The sequence below is a fragment of the Heptranchias perlo genome, chromosome 3 (assembly GCF_035084215.1).
Source record: "Heptranchias perlo isolate sHepPer1 chromosome 3, sHepPer1.hap1, whole genome shotgun sequence".
Taxonomy (NCBI): Eukaryota; Metazoa; Chordata; class Chondrichthyes; order Hexanchiformes; family Hexanchidae; genus Heptranchias; species Heptranchias perlo.
The window spans coordinates 86439642-86450820 of record NC_090327.1 but is presented as its reverse complement, the minus strand read 5'-3'; the positions used below and the strand labels follow the sequence as shown (position 1 = coordinate 86450820).

At 50.8% G+C, this 11179-nt stretch overlaps 1 non-coding gene across 1 annotated transcript; it reads right to left on the bottom strand.

The window, feature by feature from the left end:
- Positions 1 to 939: 939 nt before the first annotated feature.
- Positions 940 to 1054, bottom strand: LOC137320314 (U5 spliceosomal RNA). The gene has a single exon (XR_010962473.1). It is a non-coding gene; the product is annotated as a U5 spliceosomal RNA (small nuclear RNA).
- Positions 1055 to 11179: the final 10125 nt, after the last annotated feature.

Below are 11179 nucleotides of genomic sequence, written 5' to 3'. Positions count from 1 at the left end.
TTTTCACGGCCCCCCCGCATGATCTGTGTTCCAACCTTCTGATCTTCATCCTGGCTCCCCAATCTTCTTCCCGACCCCCGACCTTCTTCCCAGCCCCCGACCTTCCTCCTTGGCCCCACCGATATTCTTCCTGGCCCCCAACCTTCTTACCTGACCCCTCAACCTTCTTCCACGGCCCCCCGATTTTCCTCCCGTCCCTCCGATCTTCATTCACAATGAGTGAAATACAGGCACTTTTAAAACAAAAAATATCTTAAGAAACAATAAATTCAACCACAACAACAACTTACATTTATATAGTGCCTTTAACTTAGTAAAACGTCACTATGTGCTTCGCAGGAGCGTAAACAGACAATAATAGACACCAAGTCAAAGAAGGAGACATTCGGACAAGTGACCAAAAGCTTGGTCAAAGAGGTAAGTTTAAAGGAGCGCCTTAAAAGAGGAGAGAGTTGAAGAGGTTTATGGAGAGAATTCCAGAGCGCAAAAGGCCAGAGTTGGAGCAACGCAGAGTTCCCGGAGGATTGTATATTTGGAGGAAATTATCGTGATAGGGAGGGGGCGAGACCATGGAACACGAGGATGAGAATTTAATGTCATCTTCAAACTCCACCTCAGCATCACCACACTCTACTTTCATAACTCCTCCAGCCTCACATCTCATCCTGCACTGTGACTCCAATCTCTGTGCATCACCCCTCTCCCTCTGCCCCACCACTGGAAATGAGCCCTACTAAAGTCAGTTTTACAGCACAGAGGCCACCACCCAGCCCATGTGCGCCAGTTATTTGAAACACGTAACACCTGATCCCCAAAATTTAAATATTTAACAGATTACAATTTCAGAGAGTATCCAATACCCAAGCACTTGGCAGCCGAACAAATGAACCTAAAGACACATCGACAACTAAAGATAAATCTTTCTTTCAGCAATAAATCAGCCCCACAAAAGCAGGGCATCAAAAAATTATATAAAAACTCCAAATGCTCCTCTCCACGGAAATCTTTAGTAAAAGGCGAAAGATTTATACGATCTGAAGAGAAAGCAGAGTAATCTAAAGACTCAACCTCAGCTCCTTGCTCCTAAGCGATGACATACCTCTTTAACATTGTACTGAGATGCGAGCACTGAGATCCAGAGAAAACATATTACCACAGATCAACACAGCAAGTGGAAAAGTAATGACAATCTTCAATCTCCGTGAAAGCTACGGTCAAACCTGAAGTTTATTTTGCTTTTTTGCAAAGTACCATACCGAACATTATGGGTATGTAAATGAGCTCTGAGCTTTGTGGAGGCTGGGTTTCCAGTGACGTGTTCAATTCTTACTTGGGGAGAAGTTTACTTCATATGTTTATACTGTCTCTGTGTTTGAACTTTCAGATGAGAAATTTTAATCAGCAATTTCTGCTAGTGAACACAGTGTATTTTGGTTCATACAGGAAGCCATTGATTTAATGAGAGCAGAGACAGAGCTCAGAGCCGTGCATGGAAAGGAGTCAATTGAGGGATTCACTCCAAAATCTAGTATCCATTTCATTGTGCTCAAATGTTTATACTGAAATTTATATTTGGCCATAGAAACTAGACTTGTTGATGTAACTGTGGTGTTAATTTTAACTGTTGATCCATTCAATATCTGTATTCCACTTTCATTTACGGAATTTATTTGGAAACAACTAAAAGCAAGAAAGGAAGGCGCGTTTATTCTTTTGGGGTGAAATAAAGCAAACCAAAATATTAAAAATACTTCAAACGTACATGTTTACAACATTCACAATTCACTATCTGGGCTTGGGTATAGTGGGCAAAATTTCAAAATTTCCAGATGACACAAACCTTGGAAATGTAGTAAACAGCATGAGGATAGTAGCAGACTTCAGGAGAGAAAGGGTAGAGAGTGGTTAGACACCCAAGGGGCAATGGGAGTATAGAGCATGGTAGGAGGCTGGGAAATGGTGTGAGGTGTGATGTTTGATCAGGGTAAGAGGCCGGGAGGAGGGGAGCATAGTAACAGGCCGGAGGAGAGCTCTAGGAGCTGGTGGGGGAGGGCGGTAGTGTCTTTTTTATTTCAAAAAAATACATTGAAATCAATGTTGAGTCCAGCAGGTTGTAAAGTGCCTAATCGAAAGATGAGGTGCTGTTGGTTTTTTTTTTCAAAAAATATACTTTATTCATAAAATTTGCAGCAGTACATACAATACAGTTGTCATATCACTTTCCAAACGTACACAATACAGATTATACAATTTGCAGGTTACGTCAAGTACAGTTCAATGAACACATTGGACATAATTACAGTTTATGACACTCTTGGGTGTCTCATTGCATCATACTCAACACAGATTATTGCTTACAGATTCATTTCAGATTCATTACAGGTACATTACAGCAATTTGAATTTTACATTCTGCCCGAGGGGGTTTTTCCCTGATTGCAGCCCCTCGGTTTTCAATGGCGGGAAGGCTCTAAACGGTTGCCTTTCCCCACAGGGCCTTTGCGACGGCCGCACCCATCCTCAGTGCATCCCTCAGCACGTAGTCCTGGACCTTGGAATGTGCCAGTCTGCAACACTCGGTCGAGGACAGCTCCTTGTGCTGGAAGACCAGCAAGTTTCGGGCAGACCAAAGGGCGTCTTTCACCGAGTTGATGGTCTTCCAGCAGCAGCTGATGTCCGTCTCAGTGTGCGTCCCCGGGAACAGCCCGTAGAGCACAGAAACCTGTGTTACGGAACTGCTCGGGACGAACCTGGACAGATACCACTGCATCTCTCTCCAGACCTTCTTTGCAAAGGCACATTCCATAAGGAGATGGGTGACGGTCTCGTCTCCACCGCAGCCTCCTCGGGGACAGTGTGCGGTGGCGCTGAGAGTCCAGGAGTGCATGAAGGATCTGACGGGAAGGGCCCTTCTCACCACCAGCCAAGCTAGGTCTTGGTGCTTGTTTGAAAGCTCTGGCGATGAGGCGTTCTGCCAAATGACATTGACAGTCTGCTCGGGGAACCAACCGACAGGATCCACCATCTCCTTTTCCCTCAGGGTCTCGAGGACGTTACGTGCGGACCACTTGCTGATCGCCTTGTGGTCAAAGGTGTTTTCCTGCACAAACCTTTCCACGAAGGACAGGTGGGGCGGAACGGTCCAACTGGACGGAGCGTTCCGTGGCAGCGTGGCCAGGCCCATCCTTCTCAACACCGGGGACAGGTAGAACCTCAGCACGTAGTGACACTTTGTGTTTGCGTACTGAGGGTCTATGCACAGCTTGATGCAGCCGCACACAAAGGTGGCCATCAGGATGAGGGCCACGTTGGGCACGCCTTTCCCTCCTTTCTCTGGAGATTTGTACATCGTGACCCTGCGGACACGGTCCATTTTTGATCTCCAGACAAAGTGGAAGATGGCTCGGGTGACTGTCGCGGCGCAGGAGCGAGGTATGGGCCAGACCTGCGCCACGTACAGCAACACCGAGAGCACCTCGCACCTGATGACCAGGTTCTTGCCCACGATCGAGAGGGATCGTTGATGCCACAGTCCCAGTTTCTGCTTAACCTTGGAGATACGCTCCTCCCAGTTTTTGGTGCACGCCCCGGCCCCCCCGAACCAGATCCCCAGCACCTTCAGGTAATCCGACCTGACAGTGAAGGGGACAAAGGATCGGTCGGTCCAGTTCCCAAAGAACATGGCCTCGCTCTTGCTACGATTTACCCTGGCCCCCGAGGCCAGTTCGAAACGGTCGCAGATGCTCATCAATCTGCGGACCGACAGCTGATCCGAGCAAAAGACGGCGACGTCATCCATGTACAGGGAGGCCTTGACCTGAGTGCCTCCGCTGCCTGGGATCGTCACCCCTCTTATGCCCGCATCCCTCCTGATGGACTCGGCAAAGGGTTCGATGCAACACACGAACAAGACGGAGGAGAGAGGACAGCCCTGCCTGACTCCAGATTTGATCGGAAAGCTTTCTGATTCCCACCCGTTGATTGAAACTGCGCTACTGATGTTTGTGTAGAGCAGTTGGATCCAATTGCGGATTCCCTCCCCAAACCCCATTTTGGAGAGCACGTCCATCATGTACGTGTGGGATATTCTGTCAAAGGCCTTCTCCTGGTCCAGGCTGATCAGGCAGGTGTTCACCCCCCTGTCCTGTACGTAGGCAATCGTATCCCTGAGTCGCGCCAGGCTGTCAGAGATCTTCCTGCCGGGTACGGCGCAGGTCTGATCGGGGTGGATCACCACCTCCAGGGCTGACTTGACCCGATTGGCGATGACCTTGGACAGAATTTTGTAGTCCACGTTAAGTAGTGAGATGGGTCGCCAATTTTTGATTTCTTCCCTCTCCCCCTTCCGTTTGTAGATGAGGGTGATGATGCCTTTCCTCATGGAGTCTGACATGCTGCCTGCCAGAAGCATACCCCCGTACACTTCCAGCAGGTCTGGGCCTATCCAGTCCCACAGAGCCGAGTACAACTCCATCGGTAAGCCGTCGCTTCCGGGAGTCTTACTCTTCTCGAAGGATCGGACGGCCTTTGTCAGTTCGTCCAGAGTTAGCGGGTGATCCAGACTCTCCCGCTTGCTGTCGTCTAGAACCTCCGTGATAGACGACAAGAAGGACTGGGAGGCCGCGCTGTCTGTGGGCTTCGCGTCGTACAGTCCGGCATAAAAGGATTTGCAGATCCTCAGTATGTCGGGCTGCGAGGACGTGACCGAGCCTTTCTCTTCCTTCAGGCTGTTGATCACAGAGCTCTCTCTGTGCACCTTTCGGAAGAAGAAGCGCGAGCAAGTCTCGTCCTGCTCCACGGAGCGGACTCTGGACCGGAAGATGATCTTGGAGGCCTCGGAGGCAAAGAGCGAGGCTTGCTGGTCCTTCACCTCTCTGAGTTCCTCCCCGACATCGATCCCCATCGACTGCAGCAGGAGAAGATTCTGCATGCTTTTCTGGAGTCGGGACGTTTCCCTCTGCCTCTCTCTCGCCTTCTGAACACCTTTGAGGATGAAGAACCTCTTGATGTTCGCCTTGATGGCTTCCCACCAGTGCATTGGGGAGTCAAAGAGGGGCTTTACGGTTCTCCAACCTTTGTAATCCCTCGTCAGTTCCTCAATGTTTCCCGGGGTCAACAGTTTCACGTTCAGCTTCCATGTCCCCCTGCCCACTCTCTGATCGTCCTGTAGGTGACAGTCGGCCAGGAGGAGGCAGTGGTCAGAGAAGAACACCGGTGTGACCTTGGTGGATCTGACCTTGAGCTTCGGGGATACAAACAAGAAGTCTATCCTGGAACGGACGGACCCGTCTGGTCTGGACCAGGTGTATTGACGCGCCGCTCCGTCTGCAGGGTTGCTGAAGACGTCGCACAGCTTGGCGTCTTTCACCGCTTCCATCAGGAGTTTGGACGTGGCGTCCAGTTTGCTGTCGGCTCTGCCGGATCGTCCAGCCGCATCGATGATGCAGTTGAAGTCACCGCCGAGAATGACCGGCTTGGACGTCGCCAGCAGCAGTGGGAGCTGCTGGAAGACGGCCAGCCACTCGCTCTTCAGAGCCGGGGCGTACACGTTGATCAGCCGGAGCGGAGCGTTTTTGTACATTACATCTGCTACGAGGAGACGGCCCCCCACCACCTCCTTTACTTCGGTGATGGTGAAGTTGCCCCCCCGCAGCAGAATTCCCAGGCCGGAGGCACGGTTATCGTTGCCTCCCGACCAGATAGACGGCCCGTGGGCCCAGCGCTGCGACCATTGCCTGTAATTGCTGAGATGCGGCAGGCCGCACTCCTGTGAGAACAGCAGGTCGCTCTTGACCTTGGCCAGGTAGTCCAAGGTCGACACACATCGCGTAGTGCTTTTAACGCTACGCACGTTAATGGATGCGACTTTCAGACCCATTTTAACAACTGTTTAAAGTCTCACCCGTCAGTCCGTTTGCTGTTTCCAGCTCTTGGCCGTGTTTCTGCATATAGGTGATCTGTGTAAAGTGTTCCACGATCCCTGAGCTGAGGTACGAGTTCTGTTCTGCCTCAGAGAGGGGGTCGTCGTTCCGCCGGGGTGACATCGGCGGCCTGGTGTCGGGTGAAGAGTCCGTGCGATCCTCGATCGGTTGGGGCTCCTCGTTGTCGCTTCTCCCGGTTTCCCGGAGCTGGTCTTCGCTCTCTGCAGTGCTGCTCCCGGTGTCTCGGAGCTGGTGTGCGCTGGGCACTACGATGCTGCCGGCTTCCCGGAGCTGGAGGGCACTGGAGGCGTTGTCGCTCCCAGTGTTCTGGAGATGGGGGCTGCCGATCGCGTCGGGGTCACCTTGGGTATTTTGCCGCTTTCGGTGGGACGGCTGACCACTTCGCTCCTGTCGTCCCTCCTCGTCAGACTCGGGGTAGTCGTTGCAGTCCGACTGCGACTCGAGTGCTCTTTTGGCCCCTGGTGTAGTGTCGGCAGGGGCTTGTTTCCTTTTCTCTGGCTTCTTCTTTTTGGTTTTATTGACCACCAGCTGCCATCCTCCCTCTGCTGCCTCCTCGTCCATGGACTCTGTCGTCTGTTGGGGAGGCTCGGAGCTGGGTGTCGGGGTCTGGCAGTTTTCGGCTTGACCCTTTCCTCGTTCATTGTTTTCCTGGGCTAGGGGCTTCTTGGAGGAGGTCGCGGCCGGGCGCTGACTCTTGGCCTTCTTTGGGGCATCCTTGCTTGTTGCCCCCTCCTCCTCCGCTGTGTTGTTCTTGGCCGCCTGGGCGTAGCTGAGGTTGCGTTCGGGGCAGACCCTGTAGAGATGGCCTTCCAGCCCGCACAGGTTGCAGCGCTTGCTCTCCTTGCAGTCCTTAGTCTGGTGTCCTTCCTGCTTGCAGTTCTTGCAGACGGTTGCAGTGCAGGTGTTCGCCAAATGGCCGGATTTGCCGCAGGTGCGACAGACTCTGGGCTGCCCCACGTACGTGATGTATCCTCGACTTCCTCCGATGGCGAAGCTGGAGGGGGGGTGGACGATGTTGCCGTGGGCGTCCAGTCTCAACGTTGCCGTGACCTCCCTCTTGCTGGTCCAGATCCCAAACTGGTCGGTGACGTCGACGCTGTTCTGCGCCCCGTCGACGTATCTGGCGAGGAACGTCAGCACATCGGCGACCGGGACGTGTGGGTTGTACATGTGTACAATGAGCTTGCGATTCCTCTGCGTTGGGAGGGTGAAAAGCGGCTCCGCAGCGAGCATGGCTAGCAGTCCGACGCTCCCCTTCTCCTTGAAGACTTGAAGAAGCTTCTGGCATCCAGCGACGGTCTTGAAGGTGACGTCAAAATGTCCGCTTCGAGGGAAATCCTGGAGGCAGAAGATGTCCGTCGCTTTGAATCCACAGCAGTCGAGCAGAACGCGTTTGACGAAAAGCTCCCGATCCACCGGCGAAACACATTCGACTGTGGTTACCGTCACCCTGACGGTGTTTGGCACACCATGGCCGACTGCCCGGGTGCCCTTCCCTGCCATTGCAGTGTTGATGTGGTCCTTATGCAAATTTAGGGGCGGAGCCAGCACACAAACGACCAATCACAGCAAAGTCCGCACTTTGCGAGCGCACGAGGTCGCGGCCAGCGTTCCAGTCCGCTCAGATCCAAATAAGCCCGAAAAGGAACACACTTGATCTTAGCCAAAAGGCCGAGAAGCGAGAGCCTAATCGAAAGATGAGGTGCTGTTCGTTGAGCTTCATTGGAATAGTGTAAGAGGCCGATGACAGAGAGGTCAGAGTGGCAGTAGAACTGGGAATTAAAATGGCAAGCAACCAGCAGGTCAGGGTCAGTTCCTAATATAACTAAAAAAGTTCTTCGGATTGGTTTTGATATCCCTTGCGAGTTTCTTTTCATACTCTCTTTTTGTAGCCCTTACTATCTGTTTTGTGACCCTTTGTTGATCTTCGTATCTTTCCCATTCGCCAGGATCTGTGCCATTTTTTGCATTTTTGTTTGCCCTTTCCTTATGTCTTATGCACAGCAAAAGAAAAAGAAGTCCCGGAAATCAGAGGAACTGACGGCCAAAGGTGGAACCAGCGTCAACAGGTGCTGAGAGATACCAACGGACGACAGTGGCTGCTCCTCAGCTGATGAGAAAGGAAAAGGGGAGAGTCCCACCTACCCTCAAAGGAATAGGAAAAACACAACTGGAACCAATGACACAGACAGCAGGCTCCAGTTCCAGGAATTTGGCAGCTCCAGGGCATCAGGAGCAGCAATGAGCCCAGCACACCGCAACTCCAGGACGCTGGGAGAAGCGACATGGAGAGCGAAGTCCCCCAACTCCGGGCAACAGGGCGAAGCGACATGGAGAACAATGTCCTCCATCTCTGGGCAACCGGGAGCAGCACAACAGTCGCGGAGAACGAACCACCGGCAAAGGCCGAGGAACCGAACCTGGTCATGGATCTCACAGACGCACCACCCCACGAGACCCCGTCGACAACCCCCGAGTGCGGACACTCCGCCAATGGAGGACAGGCCTCATTCCTCAGCCCTAGGACTGTCCAGAAGTTCGTGCACACCACACAAATGCAGAATCAGGACCAATGGATGGAAATGGAGAGTAATGTAGAACCCGGACTAATGTAATTATAGGACCTTAATGTTTGTCCTTTTAGTATTTTTAAAATGGCTTTAAAATTTGCATCCACAAACATGCATTGTGTTAAATCGACTACGCAATGCGCGGCGACCCTGAACTACCTGTCCAGGGTCAAGAGGGACCTGCTGTTCTTGCAGGAATGTGGAATCCCGCACCTCAGCAACTATCGGCAGTGGTCATGCATGTGGACCCCAAGCGTGGATCCGATCGGGCAGTTCCCCAACCAGACAGTCGATGCCATTTGGCAGAACGTCTCGTCGCCAGAACTGACCAACAGGCACCAGTAGCTTGGGTGGTGGTGAGAAGGGCCCTCCCAGTGTGGTCTTTCCAAAACAAACGGAATCACAGCGCCACCGCGAGCCGCCCTCGAGGCTGCGGCAGGGTCGAGAGCGTCATCCACGTCTTCATGGATTGCCCCTTCGCACAGAAGGTGTGGAGTGAGATGCATTGGTATCTGTCCCGGTTCATCCCAAACAGCTTGGTAACACACGACGCTGCGTTCTACGGGCTGTTCCCCGAAACACATACAGAGACAGATATCACCTGCTGCTGGAAGACCATCAACTCCGTGAAGGAGACCCTTTGGTCCACCCGAAACCTGTTGGTCTTCCAGCTGAAGGAGCTGCCCAAGAACAAGTGTTGCCGATTGGCACACTCCAAGGTCCAGGAGTACACGCTGCGGGACGCACTGAAGCATGGTGAGGCCTACACAAAGGCTGTATGGGGAAAGGCCTCCGTGTAAGGCCACCCCACCTTGTATTGTACAGAATGTATTATAAGATATGTACTCTGTTTTGAATTGTAATGATGGGATCGGAGGTTGTATGATCCATATTGTATTATTTTGAATTGTAATTGCGCATTTACATTGAACTGTGTGTATCCTTAAATTTCATGAAATAAGGTATATTTTGAAATTTAAAAAAAGAATTTAATGTGATACAAAACCCCAGTTTATACCCTTGAGGGGCATGAGCTCTACTTGCCAAAAAAAAAGGCATGGACGATAAAAGAGGTAAGGGACAACATAAAACTAAAAGAAAAAGCATACAAAAATGAAAAAAAAAGCACAGATCCTGGTGACTGGGAGAGATACAAAGAACATCAAAGGGTGACAAAACAGACAGTAAAAGCTACAAAAAGGGAGAATGAAAAGAAACTTGCAAGGGATATCAAAATCAACACAAAGAATTTTTACAATTATATTAGGAAAAAGAGGGTGGTCAAGAGCAATGTGGGCCCCTCAAAAACTGATAATGGTGATATTGTAAATGAAAATAAGGAAATGGTGGACATGTTAAGTAATTATTTTGCGTCAGTATTTACAGTAAGGAAGAGGATAGCATGCCACGTACCCCAAGGAAACTAATTTTTAAACAGGGATGGGGACTCACCATTATTAACATAAGCAAATTGACAGGAATGAAGAAAATAATGACACTAAAAAGTGACAAATCCCAAGGACCAGGTGCTTTCCATCCCAGGATTGTAAAGGAAGTAGGTGAGAACATTGCAGATGCCCGAACTATAATCTTCCAAAGTCCTCTTGATTCAGGTACTGTTCCTTTAGATTGGAAAATTGCATGTTACTCCTCTATTTAAGAAAGGTGAGAGAGGGAAACCAAGGAATTATGGACCAGTTAGCCTAACATCTGTTGTCGGGAAATTACTAGAGTCTATAATTAAGGATAGAGTAATTTAACAACTTGAAAAATTTCAGCTGATCAGACAGAGCCAGCATGGATTTGTGAAGGGTGGGTCATGCCTGACGAACCTGATTGAATTTTTTGAAGAGGTGACTGATGAAGTGGGCAGGGGAATGTCTATGGATGTTGTTTATGTGGACTTCCAGAAGGCATTCGATAAAGTCCCTCATAAGAGACTGTTAGCTGAAGTTGAAGCTCGTTGAATTGAGGACAAATTGTTGATCCGATTAGGAAATTTGTTGAGGGGCAGGAAACAGAGAGTAGGGAAAATTGGCAGGTACTCAAATTGGCAGGATGTGACTGGTGTTGTCCCACAGTAATCTGTGTTGGGACCTCAACTATGCACTGTATTTATCAATGACTTAGATGACGGGATAGAGCCAGCACTTAAAGCCAGCCACTTAAAGCCAGCAGACCGATACTTAAAAGGGCATTTGACCTCATTGAAATACTTGAGGTACTTAATAGATCATGTATTACAACATTAAAATGAATTTAACCTTACCTGTTCGGGTTTCGCATCACTTCCGAAACACGTGACCAGAAAGCAGGAGAGAAGGGCTGGATCCATGAGGTGAGTGCCTTTATTGCACTGTTTGTGGGCCCGGAGGAGCAGGAATGCTTCATCCAAGCCCAACAAGCTCACCCGGAACCCCGTGATCAAACGAGCCCCCTCCCCCCGATACTGGACAACCCCCACGCCCCACCCCCGCACCATTGTGGACCCCCACCTAACTCAGACTCTTCACCCAACCTCCAGCGGCCTCAGGTCTCCAAGTCCCAGCCCCCCAATCTCCTCCCCGGCCCCCTGATCTCCTACCTGACCCCCCGAAGTGTTCTTCCCGGCCCCCGGGATTTTTCCCGGCCCCCCGTATGATCTCTTTTCCAACCTTCTGATCTTCAT